General features: G+C 38.4%; 1 pseudogene; it reads right to left on the bottom strand.

Moving 5' to 3' along the window:
• Window positions 1-6,793: 6,793 nt before the first annotated feature.
• Window positions 6,794-15,881, bottom strand: part of LOC107508782 — a 44,097-nt pseudogene continuing 35,009 nt past the window's right edge.

Here is a 15,881-nt window from a genome sequence, read left to right as displayed (position 1 = left end):
TCTGGGAAAGGATTGGGAGTGGTGCCCAAGACATGCCCAATACCCTATTATTCAGGATTCTTACAGTTACAACTCAAATGAGCTTAAGATTTTAAAGCATTTTAGGCAAAGAGGAAATGTATTGGCTCACATGATTAAAAAATGCAGAAGTGGAGCTGACCAGATTTAGCTGCTCAAAAAACATAGGTGAAGATCTCTTCATCGTTTGCCTCTGTCTTCTTCCTATTGGCTTCATTCCCAGGCAGTCTCTTCCCCCATAGTAGCAAAACGAACACCATTAACTTCAAGTTTTCATACTATCAGCAAGGCACCACCAGCAGAGAGGTGCTCTTTCTCAGTAGTTTCAGGGGTGAGCGAGCAGGGAACCTAGGGTTTTTCTAGATTTGACTTTATACTGATGATCTATTAAAGGAAAACTGTTTCTCTACTCACAATACTTCTGACACCAAATGTGTGAGTGATTTTTTCCCCACGTTAACAAGTTTTCTAAATTTCCAGACACCAACTGAATGTCTTCTAATTTAGTTTAGTTCTGACACTACTCGGACTTGATTGGACACTGCAGATGTCAGTCCCAGGTAATGGGTCCCAGGTAATCCATACTCCTGTCTGATGTAGCTACAAAGCCAGGAGTTCCCACAACCTGCCCTTCTGCCCCTAGGTTTGAAAATTTGCTAGAATGGTTCACAAAACTCAAGAAAATATTTACTATGTTTACCAGTTTGTTATAAAGAATAGTAAAAAAGATACGGATGAACGGCTAAATGAAGATATGTATCAGGCAAGGTCTGGAACCGTCCTGAGTGCAGGAACTTCTGTCCCAACGGAGTTTGGGATGCACAACCCTCTGGCACGTGGATTCATTCACCAACTCAGAAGCTCTCCAAACCCAAACCCAAAGAGATTTTTATGGAAGCTTCATCATGAAGGCATGAATGATTAATAACTCAATCTCCAGTCCCTCTCCCCTCCCCAGAGGATGGGAGTTGGTGTGGATGAAAGTTCCAAGCTTCTAATCACGGCTCGTTCTTTCTGGTGACCAGCCCCCATTTTGAAGCTATCCAGGAGCTGTTAGAACGAAAGACTTTCTTATTACTGGGGAAATTATAAGGTTTTTAGGAGCTCTGTGTCCTGAACTGACAGCAGAGACCAAATATTCATTTTTTAAATATGTCACATATATATATATATATTTGTATATACATATTTGAGGCACTCCTTCCACATGGACATACTTTTCTCCATCTTTCTTTTTTTCATGTAACCGTATGTTAGATATCACTTCATAGCCCTTATAGCAATCTTCTTTATTCCTTTTATAGCTGTGTAGTACTCCACTGCATGACTGTATCATGTCTTCTCTTATAGACATTGTGTGGTTTCTAATCCTTTGTGCCGCAATGAGTAGTTTTATGCACACATCTTTTCATGTTTTTTTTTTTTGCTAGAGAATTCATTGATCATCAACAGCTGATCATAAGAGAGATAGCCAGTCATTATGTGCCTTCTAATTGGAGAACACAAGATGACCCATGAGGTAGTCTTGCCAAAAGAACAAACCTAAAGCAGGTTCCTAAAAGTAGAATTACCAGGTCAAAAGTTAAATGTCCATGTAATTTTGCTGGATATTGACAAACTTTCTTCCATATGGACTTTACCAGTTTGTATTTCCACCAGCAAGTTTTGAGCACCTGTTTCTGCAAAGCTTTGCCAAGACAGTGGGCTGTCAAACTTTTGACTTTTGTCAATATGGGAGAGAAGAAATTATATGTCAGAATCAGCTTAATTTTCTCTTATTACAAATAAGATTGATCATCTTTTCATATGGCTAAGAGACACTTGCATTTTTTTTTTTCTTGTCAACTATCTTTTTAAATCTCTAGTGCATCTTTTCTATGGAGTTGTTGGTTATTTTCTTTTCTATGTATTTCCTAGAGATGCCATTGAAAAGCTCTAGAAACAATGATAAACCCTCTAGAAATGAGGACCCTTAGTACCTGAGTGTGGTTTCCAAAGACCATGTCCCACTGGAAAAGATAAAGGCTCTTTGGGGACCTATGAGGTAGTCTTGCCAATAGGATCAATCCAGAGGAGATGAAATCTCTAGATCCAACTACAGGAAATGCAGAGGGCCGAGGAACATGTTAAATACACCATGAGGAAAGTAATCAGTAAAGTCTAGCCAGCACTGTTGATAAGAACTTTCCGTAATGATGAAAATATTTTATATTTGCACTGTCCAGTCATTAGTCAACATATTGTGCAGGCCTATCTGTAAATCCGATATGAACTCTTTCTTCCTCCGAAGCTGGTCATAAGAAACTCTCCATGAGGCCATGGGTGTGAGTTGATGAGGGACAGCAATGCAGCAGGAGTGGGTGTCAAAGGAGGAGCAGGTGCTGAACAGGACTGAGCCATCTGCTCAGACGCCTTGCTTATGCCTTCTAGACCTGCTCCAATCTTATCTTGTACATACCACTACCATTTGATGATGGATTGCTCTTGCGCATGCCTGATCTCATGGGTTGATGCCAGAGCCAGCTGGCTAAAGTCGATCAGTACCTGAAAGAGGGGGGTGAAGCCTAAGAAAAAAGAAGAAGATAGGAAAGCGCTTCGGGAGGGCATACGGTCACTGCTGCAGCCCCATCTTTATTTAGCACAGCCTTTATATAAGTTTTTGGATACAATAGCAAAGCACAGCGTACAATATAGTAAAGCACAGGGAACAATAGTAAGGTACAGAGTACAATGGCAAAGCACAATGTACATTACCATAGGAATGCTGACATTTACATAAGTTCCTATTCTTTTCTGGGCTGTAAAACATTTCACTATCTTAAGAAGATTTCTTTAGGAGGCAAACCTCCCCTCCAGGGTCAGTAATGTTTAACTCCACACCCTGCTTCCTAGAACCTTTGTTTAAGCAGTCTCAGCAGCAGCAGCTGCTTCATGGCTATCAGCTACGTGACTTCTTCAGTGTCTCTTAATGACTCCCGACAGGTTGACAGGTCAGAGGGCATGCAGTTCATAGTGTTACCTAATTTTCCATAGTCAAGTATTCAGTCTCTATTGGGGCTTAGTAGCAAAATAGAAACTTTTGTGAGAGGGGAATAGTTAATAGCAGAAGAGGGCATGGCTTTGCTCCCAAATCATACCTATTTATGCTATGGTTTTCCTACTGTGCCTTACCAGAGTCTTTGTCTGGTACTTTTATTTACCAAACAACACTTAAATGCTATGCTGTGTCAAAAGGCCCAAGTGCCAGAGTGTCATGTACCATAGCCTGGATTTGCTACATGGTGTTTTTTTAATTAAAAAAAATTTTCAACCATTGTTGACACACAATATTATATTAGTTTCAGGTGTACAACATAGCAATTAGACATTAATATAACTTATGAAACGATCACCCTAATAAGCCCATCCAACCCCTCTGGCAGAGAGGCAGGGAAAAGCTTTGTACATACCGGGGATAGGGTTTAATTTTAATTGCATTTCGATAATGTTTTTCCTGCTCTAGGCAGTGGTGGCAAATGGGGAAACGAGTATTTAATAAAAGTTTCAAGTTGCAAACTAATAATAAAAAAGAAGTCTGGATACTCTGAAGATACATCTCTTCATCACGAGAGGCATTCAGGCTGAGAAAAAGTTTGACATAGAGAATTAAAAAACAGCAGGGTGAATTCTCTTTTCTGTTCTCTTTTGTTTTGAAATGTAAGCACTGTGTCTAGACATGGAAATAAACACACAATCATTCGGCGTAATTATATCTATTGTCTATGGGGCTGAATCAGTCTTGCCGGGGTGGATAGACTAATGAAGAGGTTGACACTATTTCTTCCTTCCCACTTGGGCACAGACTGGAACAAGTACAGTTTTGGAAACATAAAATAGTGTTTTCGATGTCTTTATTAAGCCTATCATTTGATTTTCTTTTATTGTAGTCCCGGTGATGGTGGGTGCAGACTTACCGTGAAGCTAGAGGCTCTGGAGACATTCCGGAAACAAAATGCGGCAGGAACAAGCAACTGGGGCTCCATTGACTGGGGCTCTCTCAGCACTGCTTCCTTCCTGGCTATTTCCGACCTTAAATTCAGCTTTCTCAGCCCGTTTCCCTTCTGAAAAATGGGAAGGAGGGTGGCAATAGCAATATCCAGTTGTTTAGTGGATTAAATGAGATAATACACGTGAAGCACTTGGTTTGGGGTTGGCACCTAGTAAGCACTCTTTTAAGTTTTTTATTATCATATCATTCTTGAGCAGTCTTAACTGGGCTGGGGTTATTGCAGTGACAGTGTTTTCAGGAGAAATTATAAGAAATTGCCAATCTGGGTGCTCAAGCCTAAACCCTTAATACTACCGTCTACTAATTTCATCAATACAGTCTCATTCTTTGGGGCTTGAGGACCTTTGTAGATCCAGGTGTTGCCAATTAAAAACCAAAGTCCTGAGGACAAGGTCACCTTCCTGCACTGCCTCAGAGGGCAGCGCCCTGGGAGGGACAGGGGCGCAGGCGCAGAACTCTGGCTCTGGAAGGATGGTTTGGCTGTAGCGCCAAAACGCCTGGGTTTAAATCTTATTCTCAGAAACCGGCGACGTGGGTTTCATTATTGACACTACTCTTAAGTGCTTCAGTTTCCCCTTTCGTAAAAAAGCAATAATATTAATATAGTGTTTACGATACGTTTCCCTGTGGGGAATTTTAAAAAGGCAACGATTCTGGCTTTGTTGCATCCTCACAAGCTAGATAGATGCACACTAGCTTTTCCTCCAGTCAGGGCAGGCAGCGCATGCACACAATACAGGGATTCTTACCAAAGGCAGGTGCTATTGGTAGATATAGGTCTGGACCAAGAAAAAGAAACCCCAAGTGGCCTTGATAATAATGGCCGATGTTTTTTTTGTAGTCCTCGCTCAGCGCTAGGCACTGTTTAAATACTTTACTGCATGAACTCCTGACTTTTCATCCAAAGCCTATGATGTAGGTTGGATTATGATTTCTGTTTCACAGATGAGACGTCGCGGGTGCAGAGAGGTCACAGTTAATAAGGAGTGGAGCCGATTCGAACTCAGGCAAGTCCATGCTTTTCATCAACAGGCTGCCTTTGAACCTCCAGAAACACAAGGAAGGTAGAACCCAACATCACTCGAGACTTAGATCATCACATTCGGGCATCCGGCACTTACGTCTTGGTTTCCGGAGGCAGGGACTGCTACAGGGGTCTGGCATCCTGGGAATCACTGCCTGCTTTGTCGAGCTTGTCTAAGCTGGAGCCTCTGTGCATATATAACATCATTGCTCTCTCTGCGAAGGCTTGTACATGCAGTGGGGGAAACAAAACTCCTGGTGTTTTTTTTTTTTTTTTTGCAAAATAAAAGCTTAAAAAATCCGCAACTCTGAATACATTCTCACAGATGAAAACAAGTTCGTTCACCTGACGTTGCTAAATCTGGCACCTCTAGGCAGTGGCTGCTCAGTTCTTCTGTCTGATGTTTCTTCCTCTTAACCCATTTTTTCTTCCAGCACTTGCTGCAAAAACCTGCCCTGAGCGGCTGTAACCTGACAATTCCTTGCCTTAGCTCCCGGTGTCTCTCTTGCTTTCTGCCCCTGGGGTAGCTGCAAACTGCTCCACCATATTATTTTGCCGATCTACTCCCACAGTGTCCAATCACCCGGCAACACAAACTAGACTGTGATAAACTCTCTTATTCTTGTTCTCATGTGGGCCCGTATGAATAGGATAGATAACCAGAGATATATGCTGTGGCATAGTTATGTGCATACTTGATTTCACTAAGAAATGCCCGATTGCTCTGCAGGATGTCTGCACCACTCCTGCCAGCAGGGCCTGCAGAATCCTACACCCCGCAGTCCCAGCCAATACTGGGCATTATCCATCTTTCGAGTTCTTGCCAGTCTGAAGGGTGTATGTAAAGTGAAATCTCAAAGCTGTTTTATTTTGTATTTCTCTAATTAATTACTAAAGAGTTTGAGCATCCCATTATATGTCTGTTAGCCTGTTTGGTTTTGTCTCTTACAAACTGCTCATTTTCCTGTTGCGGTTCCTCTTTTTCTTGTTGGTCTGCAAGAGTTTCTTGTACATTTTAGATATTAGTCATCTATCAGTTTTAGACATTATAACTACTTTCTCCTATTATATTGGTTAACTTTTCCCATAATGTTCTTCACTGAGTATGAATAGTTAATTTGTTTTCTCAAAATTTTTCTTATGGTTTGTGGTTTTGAGTTTCATTGAAATCCTTTTCAACATAGACAGTTTCCCACATTCTCTCACTTTGATTTTATATATTTATTTAGGCCTTCAATCCATCTGGAGCTCACCTTTGTATGCGGTACTAGGTAGGGATTCAGTTTTATTTTTCTCAAAGATGTGAGTCAGCTTTCCTAAGATCTCTTCCTAAACAACCACTCTCTCCCCATTGCTTTGTGGAGCCAGAAAGTGGCATGTTTGTCATAAGTTGGTAGAGTCTCCCTGAGACTATAGATAAGCCAGAGAATGTAGAACAGAGTGGTGGAGAGAGGAGAAATGCTGTTTGGGCTCCAGATATTTCTAAAGCCAGACATCTACCCGGTTTCATTTTTACTTGGGTTTTTGTCATTTGTAACTGAAGTGACTATTACAACCAAGATGCCCTAATTTAACTTCTATCTAGAAGACCTAATTTCATATCCTGCTGAGATTCAAATTATAATGACTATTCTGGCCAACATAATTTATTTTTACTTATACCAATTAACTGAATGTGTGATATGTTTTGTAGGGTTCTTTTGTTCTCTTTCAACCTGAGGCAGAAGAATGGTATGCAGTTGAAAATGTGATTTCATTCTGAGATAACTGCAAAAGATCCTGAGAAACCGGCAGTTAAAAGTTCACAGAAAAGACATAGGAAATTTTTCGGTCTTGGATTAGGTAAAGATTTATTAGGTACAAAACCAAAAGCATAACCCTTAACAAAAAATTAGTAAATTCAAGTTCATCAAAATTAAAACTTTTTTTCTCTTTGAAAGATACTTTTACGAGAAAGAAAACACAAGTAATAGCCTGGGAGAAAATATTTGCAAAACACTTATCTAATAAAGGACTTGAATCCAGAACATACAAAGAACTCTCAAAACTCAGTAATAAGAAAAGCACCTAGTCAACAAAAACTGAGCAAAAGATTTGAACAGATACTTCGCTAAAGAAGACATATAGTTGGCAAATAAGCACATTTGGAAAGATATTGAAAAGATGCTTAATATCATGAGTCATTGGGGAAATTAAAATCACAGTATGATAGTACGACACATTCTTTAGAAGGGCTAAGATAAAAAAGGTTAATAATATCAAGCGCTGGTGAAGATGTGGAGTAAATAGGACTCTCATACACTACTGGTGTCAGTGTAAAATCACTCGCTGGTAACCGTTCAGCATACATCCTCCCAAAAGCATTGTATTAGCTCCTAGAGGTTCTTTTTAAAAATACCACAAACTAGGTGGTTTAAAATAACAGAATTTTATTTTATCACAGTTCTGGAGTCCAGAAGTCCAAAACAGAACGTAGGCAGGGTTGGTTCCTTCTGAGGGCGGTGAGGGAAAGTATGTTCCATGTCTTTCTCTTGGCTTCTACAGATGGCCAGCAATCCTTAGCTTTCCATGGCTTATAGATTCATCACTCCGTCTCGGCCTTTGTCTTCACGTGGCCATCTTCTCCCTGTGTGTCCTGTCTCTGTGCCTCTCCTCCTCTCCTTATAAGGACACAAGCCATATAGATGAAAACCTACTCTACTCAAGTATAACTTCATCTTAACTTTGTAGATTACATCTGCAAAGGCTTTATTTCCATATAGGGTCACATTCACAAGTACCAGGGGTTAGCACTTCAGATCTTTTTGGAGGACACATGAGCTGGAATAGTCATAGAAGCACTATTTGTATAGCAGAAAGCTGAAAACTATTCAATGGCTCATCGACACTCAAATAGATAAATAAACCATGATATATTCATGAAGTGGGACACCATAAAGCAATGAATATTAACTTTCAACTGCGAATGAAAAGTATGGCTCTCACAAACATAATGCTGAATGAAATAAATAAAAAAAAAAAAAACAACAACAGTATATACTGTATGATTCTACTTATGTAAAATATAAAAACAGGTAAAACTATTCAGCTAGAAGTCAGGAGAGTGGGTATATTTGGGTGATTAGTGACTGGAAGGAAGTGTAAGAGGCTTTCTGGGGTGCTAGAAAACTTTTTTTTGCTGTGGGTGTTGGTTAGTTACATGGGTGAATTGAGTTTGTGAAAACTCATTGAACTGTACAGTTATAATATATTCCCTCCTACACATGTTATACTTTGACTAAAAGATTTTTCATAAGTCATGATCATGACTTAAGGTTTTCTCTTATTTAATTTCTATACTAAGACTATTTTTTTCAAAGAAGCCAACAGCATTATTCACAGGTCTACGAGGAATCAAGCGACAGAAATGTATTGGCATCAATAATGCTTACTTTGTTGATTTTGAAGATTACTATGAATTCAAAGAGAAAAGCACAAGATTTACACTTATCTGTTTTTTGAACAGATAATTCAGACACATGGTATATAATTAGAATGGTCACAGAGTAGTAAGTAATCTTAAAAACTACCCCGGGTTCTTTATCAATAACTATCTTTTTGGTAGTGAGTGAAGTCTAGGAAGTGTAAGTACTATAACAGGCGTAAACCTGGCTTATAAACAAAATAATCATTTTTTTACCAGAATACCTAAGTCTTTCAGAGATCAAGAAAGGCCCAGGCTATCATTTTTTGAGGATACAAATATGGATAGATAAGGTATAGACATAAAGAATTGCCTCGAAAGTGTAACAAATGTTGTGATGTATGTTTTGTAACATAGTTTGTCTTTATATTTAATGAATTTAATAATTTTAACACAAAACTATCCCAAACAATGTAACTGCATTTCATTATAAAAAATGTCAAAAGTCTTAATGTAGGACTATGAAGGCACTATTCTAGATGGTAGGGATACATCAGAGAACAGAATAAAAAAAAAAATCCTTGCCCTCATAGAGTTTGCATTCTATCTGGAAGGAGAAAGACAATAAAAACAATAAATATACTAATTCTATGGTATGGTAGAGGTGAAAAGTTACCGTGAGGAAAAAAGTAGAGCAAGATAAAAGTGTTCAGGGGAGAGAGGGACTGCAATTCTAATGGGGTGGGCAGGTCAGGCTTCCTTGAGAAGGTGACAGTTGAGTGAAATCTTGAAGAAGAAAAGGGAGTGAGCCATATGGATATCTGGGGGTGGGGGGAGCAAGATTCACTTTGAATAGAGGGTATAGATGCTGCAAAGGCTCTAAGTTACTGCCATGTTTTAGAAATAGCAAAGATGAACATCTGGAGAGGAGTCTGTGCAAAGAGAGCATTAGGAGATGAATTAGAGAGATACAAGGGGTCCAGATCACACAGAGCCCCTTAAACACCATAAGGACTGCAGCTTTCACTCAGAGAAATGGGGCGTCATTGGAGAGATTAGAACAGAAGGGTGACTTTAACATGATAAGTCTGGCTGCCACGTTGAGAATACATTTTGAGAGGCAAAAATAAATGTAGTGAGACCAGAAAGGAGGCTAATCAAATATTCCATGTGAGAGATTATGGAGGTTTAGATCAGGATGGCAGTAATACAGTGGTCACAAATGATTGTACTTGGATATATTCTGAATGTAGAGGCATCAGGATTTGCTGACAGACTGCATGGGGGTAGAGGCAGTATGAGAGAAAGACAATAGTCAGGGAAGATGACAGACCAAGAAAGAAAGAAAGAGGGTTGAGTAGGTTTGAAGTAGTTTAGGAGGAGCTCCATTTAAACTTGACAAGATTGAGGTGCCCTACTTGTCTCAAATGGAGATGTCCAGTGGGCAGTTGGGTACACAGGTCTAGAATTCAGGGAAGAGGTCCGAGCTAGAGATACTTTTGAGTGCCATCAGCATAGAGTAGTACTGAAAACTGTAAGACCAGATGAGCTCGTCATGAGAGTGAATGTAGAAAAGAGGAGAGGGCCAAGGTCAAAGCCCTGAAGTCCTTTCATATTATGAGGCTGGGAGATAAGGAAGAACGAACAAAGGGGAGAAGGCATGGTGGTGGTAGGCAGAGAGGCAGGAAGAAAACCTGGGCAATGTGGAGTCATGGAAGCCAAGAGAAACAAGTGTTTCCAGGAGGTAGGAGCAATCAACTGGATCCAAGGTTGCCAATAGGTCAATAAAGATGAACACTTTGGATCGACCATTGGCATTGACAATATGGAGGTCATTGCTGAACTTGACAAAGGCAGTTTCTGGAGAGCAGTGGGAACGAAATCTATCTAAAGTGGATTTAAGAAAGAATAAGAGAACAGGAATTGATACCATGCCCTGCTGTAAAGGGGAACAGTGAATTGGGATGACAATTAAAGGGGAAGAGTCTTCAAGGTTTTCTTAAGATGGGAGAAATAAGAACATATCCAATGGTGCACTTGAGCCTTTCCTGCCCCATCCCTACAGGCTCTGTAGGAACTTACATTATAATAAAGGTGAAATAACCAAGGTAAACTCCACAAATTTTAGATATGCTTGATATTCTTGGTATAGAAGTCAGACTCCAGAAATATTTGGATTTTAATCCTGTTCAGATAGCCAGATTTTTGTTCTAAAGCCAAATCCTATAATACTCTAACCATGAATTATTGCTTCATAATTTGGACCAGTTCTGCATTCTGCTGAGGATTTAGGGGAAGGACCTAATTTCAATTTAGAGTAATTATTTTAAGAGCATACCTTCTTGATTAAGGTTGCCTGCTTTGGAATCTCAGCTCTACCACTGTGTTATTTTGTACAAGTTACACAATCTCTCTGGGATTCAATACCCTCATCTAATAAAATCAGGGTAGTAATACTACTTAATTCATAGGATCATAGGGAAGATTAAATGTAATAATACTTTAAAATAAAGCAGTGCCTGGAATGTGGTCAATAATAAATGTTCTTTAGTTCTTTACTTTTCACATGCTTGCATTCCCAATTAGCTGTGAGTAAATCATATTTTGGTGTATTTTATTTATACCCAAGAGGCCATTTCGTAAATCATTTAGTAAGATAAAAAATTTGGCATGCAAATGAATTACCTCTTAATTGATCTGTATAATTTTAAGAAACAGCCCTTCTTCACAATGCTTTCTAGGGAACTATGACAGTCCACCTCACTAGGTGGCCCTGAGTGGGGCTCCTGGAGAGTGAAACAATGAGCCTTAAAGAGCATCCAGCCCAGTGACATCTCACCAGCTGCCACAGAGTAGGTGAGGTTAACTTGGCCATCAAAGAAGTCACGAGAAGCTTTAAAATTTACTTGGCCATCATTCAAAGATCAGGCGATTTCATATAAAAACCTGATTTTCAGCCTCTTGATATATCGGAAGATCTGATAACCCCGGACCTGCAGTGGTGCTTCCTTTCGACTGGGCCAGCGTCCTCCAGCCCAACACAGCCTCCACCTTCCCCCAGCCCACCTGCTTCTCTCCCTTGCTTCTCCTCTAGGCATTTAAGTTTGTAACCTCTAATTAGTCCAAAGCTTCCTTTTTCAGATGTGGAAACTGACAGAGAAATCGAGGGCTGGAACTAGAACCTCGCCCCTCGGTCCAGAGCTCTCTTTTAATATCTAGTGTTGTCTCTTTTATATTTGGTATATTTGGTTGTTTTCAGAGAAAGACTGAAGTGAAAAAGCAAGTAAAAGACATGGTGGGAAAACTGAAATTTGGGGATTTGATGGGTACCATTTAGATCACTAAAATAAGATGTGAGAAACAGTAGAGGTCAGCAGGATTCTTTTTCTTTTCTTTGTGGAAAATAACTTCTTTTGGGGGTGGAGACATGATAAAGGTTCAATGCAAAAGATTCAAACAATACGGAAAATACAAAGAAGAGAGTAAAGATTTTCCAGAATTCCATTTTCATTTACAATTCCTATTAACATTTAGGTGTCTCTTTTAACAGCCCTCTTTATGTATTTATAGATATACTTATTATAGGTCTTCTATGCGCCAGAAATACCTGAGAGTCTGGGGCACATAATCTTTATCAGCCAATTCTTTAATATGGCCAATTGGGAGTTTTCTCAATTATATTAAAGTGCTTATGCAAATGCAATACAAAACCATTTTGCTTACCCCAACTCCCTTCCAGATTGTTATTCAGCCTACCTACATAGAAATTCTGGGGTTCCAGCGTGCACAATTGAAATTTTCCTGAGAATGTACAAGCTGTTCTGTAAACTGATTTTTCTAGTAATAATATTCCTAGAATATCTGTCCCTAGTTTATAAATACAGACTTGGAAAAAAAAAAAACTCACCTTCAAGTACATCTTTTGCATCCTCAAGAGAAGCTAGTAGGTCTCTTAAACAGACTTTGTTCTATGTAATTGATGACTGGAAAGATGGGGACCAGCTAATTGGAACCCAGAGTGCACATCCCAAAGTCTGTATGTTCCTGGTAAGTATCGATAGGAACAATTAGTTTTTCAATGATTACATTAGTTGAGTTTTGCTGCAATAATATTACATAGCAAAAACCCCCCAATGGCCAGCGATTTATAACAGCAGACATTTATTTTTCTCTCACTGGTGCATGCACTGCATGTGGGTTGGCCAGGATTGCTGTGGCCTGAGATTTTGGTCCCTCCACTTGTTTTTCCTTTCAGGAGCAAGGCTAAGTGGGCAATGGCTATCTGGTGCATTCTCTCCTCACGGCAAACGGCAGAAATGCAGGAAGAAAAAGACAAATTTCACAAATTCATATAAAACCTCCGGTCATCCATAGCTATCCACTCACATTCTGTAGACCAAGCCCAAAGTGAATGAGGTGGAGAGTGTACGCCATCCACAGTAAACCATGTCAAGGGTAGGGAAGGAAGAAAGGATCATGAACAGAAAATACTGTCTACCACAGGAACCAACAGGAGTGGAAGATAAAATCAAATTTGGACTAAGACCTACTGTTGAGCCTTATAAATGCAATTGGAATGCATACAGCTTGAGAACTGCAACAGCTTCATCTAGTTTGCCTCTTCAAAGACGCTTTGTCACCCAAGACCCTTATTGAAACTTCCTCTCTGATACTTACTCTGCCTTTATATTTAATACACTTTATGTTCTTAAATATATATATACATATTTTTATGCTCTTTAGGGTTATGAACACCTCACTTGGGTCTTAAAAAACAAGATTAATCTGGACTATCAATTTTTGAATGTCAAAAATAACTATGTTCTTCTTTCCCTTTCTCTGCTGAAGTCATACCAATCAAAAAAATAAATAAATTTCTGTGAATAAAAACAAAGATAACTGCTGCCAGGCAACAGAGAGCATTATTTTTATGTTTTTTGGAAAGTGTAGCATCTTGCTCCACTGTTTCCATGGAGAATTCCAATTGTCAAGATTAATCAAATGCTAGAAAATTGAAATTTATGCAAAGAGACTAGATTAGTAAGCAATTACCCATGCTAATGGACAACTCAGAGAAATATTTAGACACAATCTCTTACCACAGATGAGGCATTATCCATAGGCATCAGTTGACTCAAGTTAATACTTTCATGTCTGTCAAGTGCTTTTCTAAAGCTATTTCAATAATGTTTCATTAAAATCACAAATTACATGTACACCATTTCTAGTATAAATCACCACTGGATATTTAGGATGCATATGAAGTACATCAGAATACTGTAAGCAATACATAAGGAATGGTTGTGAACAAAGTTGTCTTTATTTTGTTAGCATGATAACGTGTCAATTTCTAAAGTTCTTTCCAACAAATTAATAAGACAGAATAACCAAGACAATTCAGAAAAAGTAGAAGAAATAGAGAGGGTGGAATTCAAAGAGCATTCCTATCAGATATTAAAACATACAAAATAAAGAAACATGTGCCTCTTAATGAAAGAATAGACAGCAAAATGGATTGAACAGGTAAGCGGGATAAAAAAAGACATAAAAATAATTGAAGAACATATACAAATGACCAATAAGCACATGAAAAGATGCTTGACATCATAGGTCATTAAGAAAATCAAAACCATGATGAGATACCACTTCATACCCACTAGGACGTCTGTAATAAAAAGAATAATAATGAGTGTCGGCAAGGATGTGGAGAAATCATTACAATGTCAGTGGGAATGTAAAACGAAACAGCTTCTTTAGAAGCTGGCAGTTCTTCAAAAGGTTAAGTATAGAGTTACCATTTGACCCAGCAGTGCCACTCCTAATAACCAAAAAGTGTAAACAGACCAATATCCATCAACAAGTGAATGGATAAGTAAAATTTGATATATCTATACAATGGAATATTATTTGCTTATAAAAAGGAATGAAGTACTGACACATGCGACAACCTGGATGAACTTTAAAAACATTACGCTATGTGAAAGAAGCCAGTTAAAAAAAACACATGCACATATTGTATGATTCTAATTTTATGAAATGTCCAGAACAGGCAAATCAACAGAGGTGGACAGATTAGTGGATGCCTAAGGCTGGGGTGACTGGGAGAAACTGGGGTGGGGTGACTTTTAAAGAATATGGGGTTTCTTTTTGGGGGTTATAAAAATGTTCTAAAATTGTGATAATGGTTGAACAACCATGTAATTATACTAAAAACCATTTAATTATAGACTTTAAATGTGTGAATTTTATGGCATGTGAATTATATTTCAACAAACCCGTTACAAAATAATTGGGGAAAGGAAAGGTACTACTTTGGAAAATGGATTAGCAACTTGAAAATAAAATCAGTTTAGACTCTTAATCAATATTAAACTTTAAAATCATTTCCAAATAACCCAAAGTTAAATATAAAAAGTTAAAGGTAAAAGAAAATAATATATCCATATGCAAAAGAATGAAGTTAGATTCTTCCTTTCTTTACACAGCATACAAATATTAACTCAAAATGATCAAAGACCTAAATATAACACCGAATATAACAGCTAAAACTTTAAAACTCTTACAAGAGTTTTAAAACTCTTACTGGAAAGGCTTCATGACGATGGACTTGGCAGTGACTACTTGGATGTGAAATCAAAAGCACAGGCAACAACAACAAAAAATAAATTGTACTTTATTAAAATTTAAAACTTTTATGCATCAATGGACACTGTAACAGAATAAAAAGGTAACCCATGAAATGGGAGAAAATATTTGCAAAAATTATCTGTAAGGATTAAAATCTAGACTACATAAAGAAGCCTTGCAACTCGCAAGATAAAAACAAACTACCTGATTAAAAAATCGTCAAGGACTCCAGTAGACATTTCTGTAAAGAAGATACATAAATGGCCCAATAAGCACATGAAAAGATGCTCAATATCACTAACGATTAGGGAAAGGCAAATCGAAACTACGACGACACACCACTTCGCTCCCATTAAAATGGCTATCAAAAAATCAGAACATCACAAGTGGTGAGGATGTGGAGAAATTGGAACCATTGTACATTCCAGGTGAGAATGTAAAATGGCACAGAAAACAGTATGGTAGTTCCTCAAAAAAATTAATCATAGAACTGGCGTATGAACCGAAAACTGCATCTGTATATATCCAAAAGAATTGAAAATAGGGACTTGAACGAATATTCACAGGAGCATTATTCACAACAGGAGCATTATTCACAACAGCCAAAAGGTGAAACAACCCAGGAGCATTATTCACAACAGCCATAAGGTGAAACAACTCAAATTCACAGGAGCATTATTCACAACAGCCAAAAGGTGAAACAACCCAAATTTCATCAACAAAATATGATATATACAGACCATGAAATATTATTCATCCTT

The sequence above is a fragment of the Rousettus aegyptiacus genome, unplaced genomic scaffold, assembly GCF_014176215.1.
Source record: "Rousettus aegyptiacus isolate mRouAeg1 unplaced genomic scaffold, mRouAeg1.p scaffold_m13_p_4, whole genome shotgun sequence".
NCBI lineage: Eukaryota > Metazoa > Chordata > Mammalia > Chiroptera > Pteropodidae > Rousettus > Rousettus aegyptiacus.
This window is presented reverse-complemented; position numbering and strand designations above follow the sequence as displayed.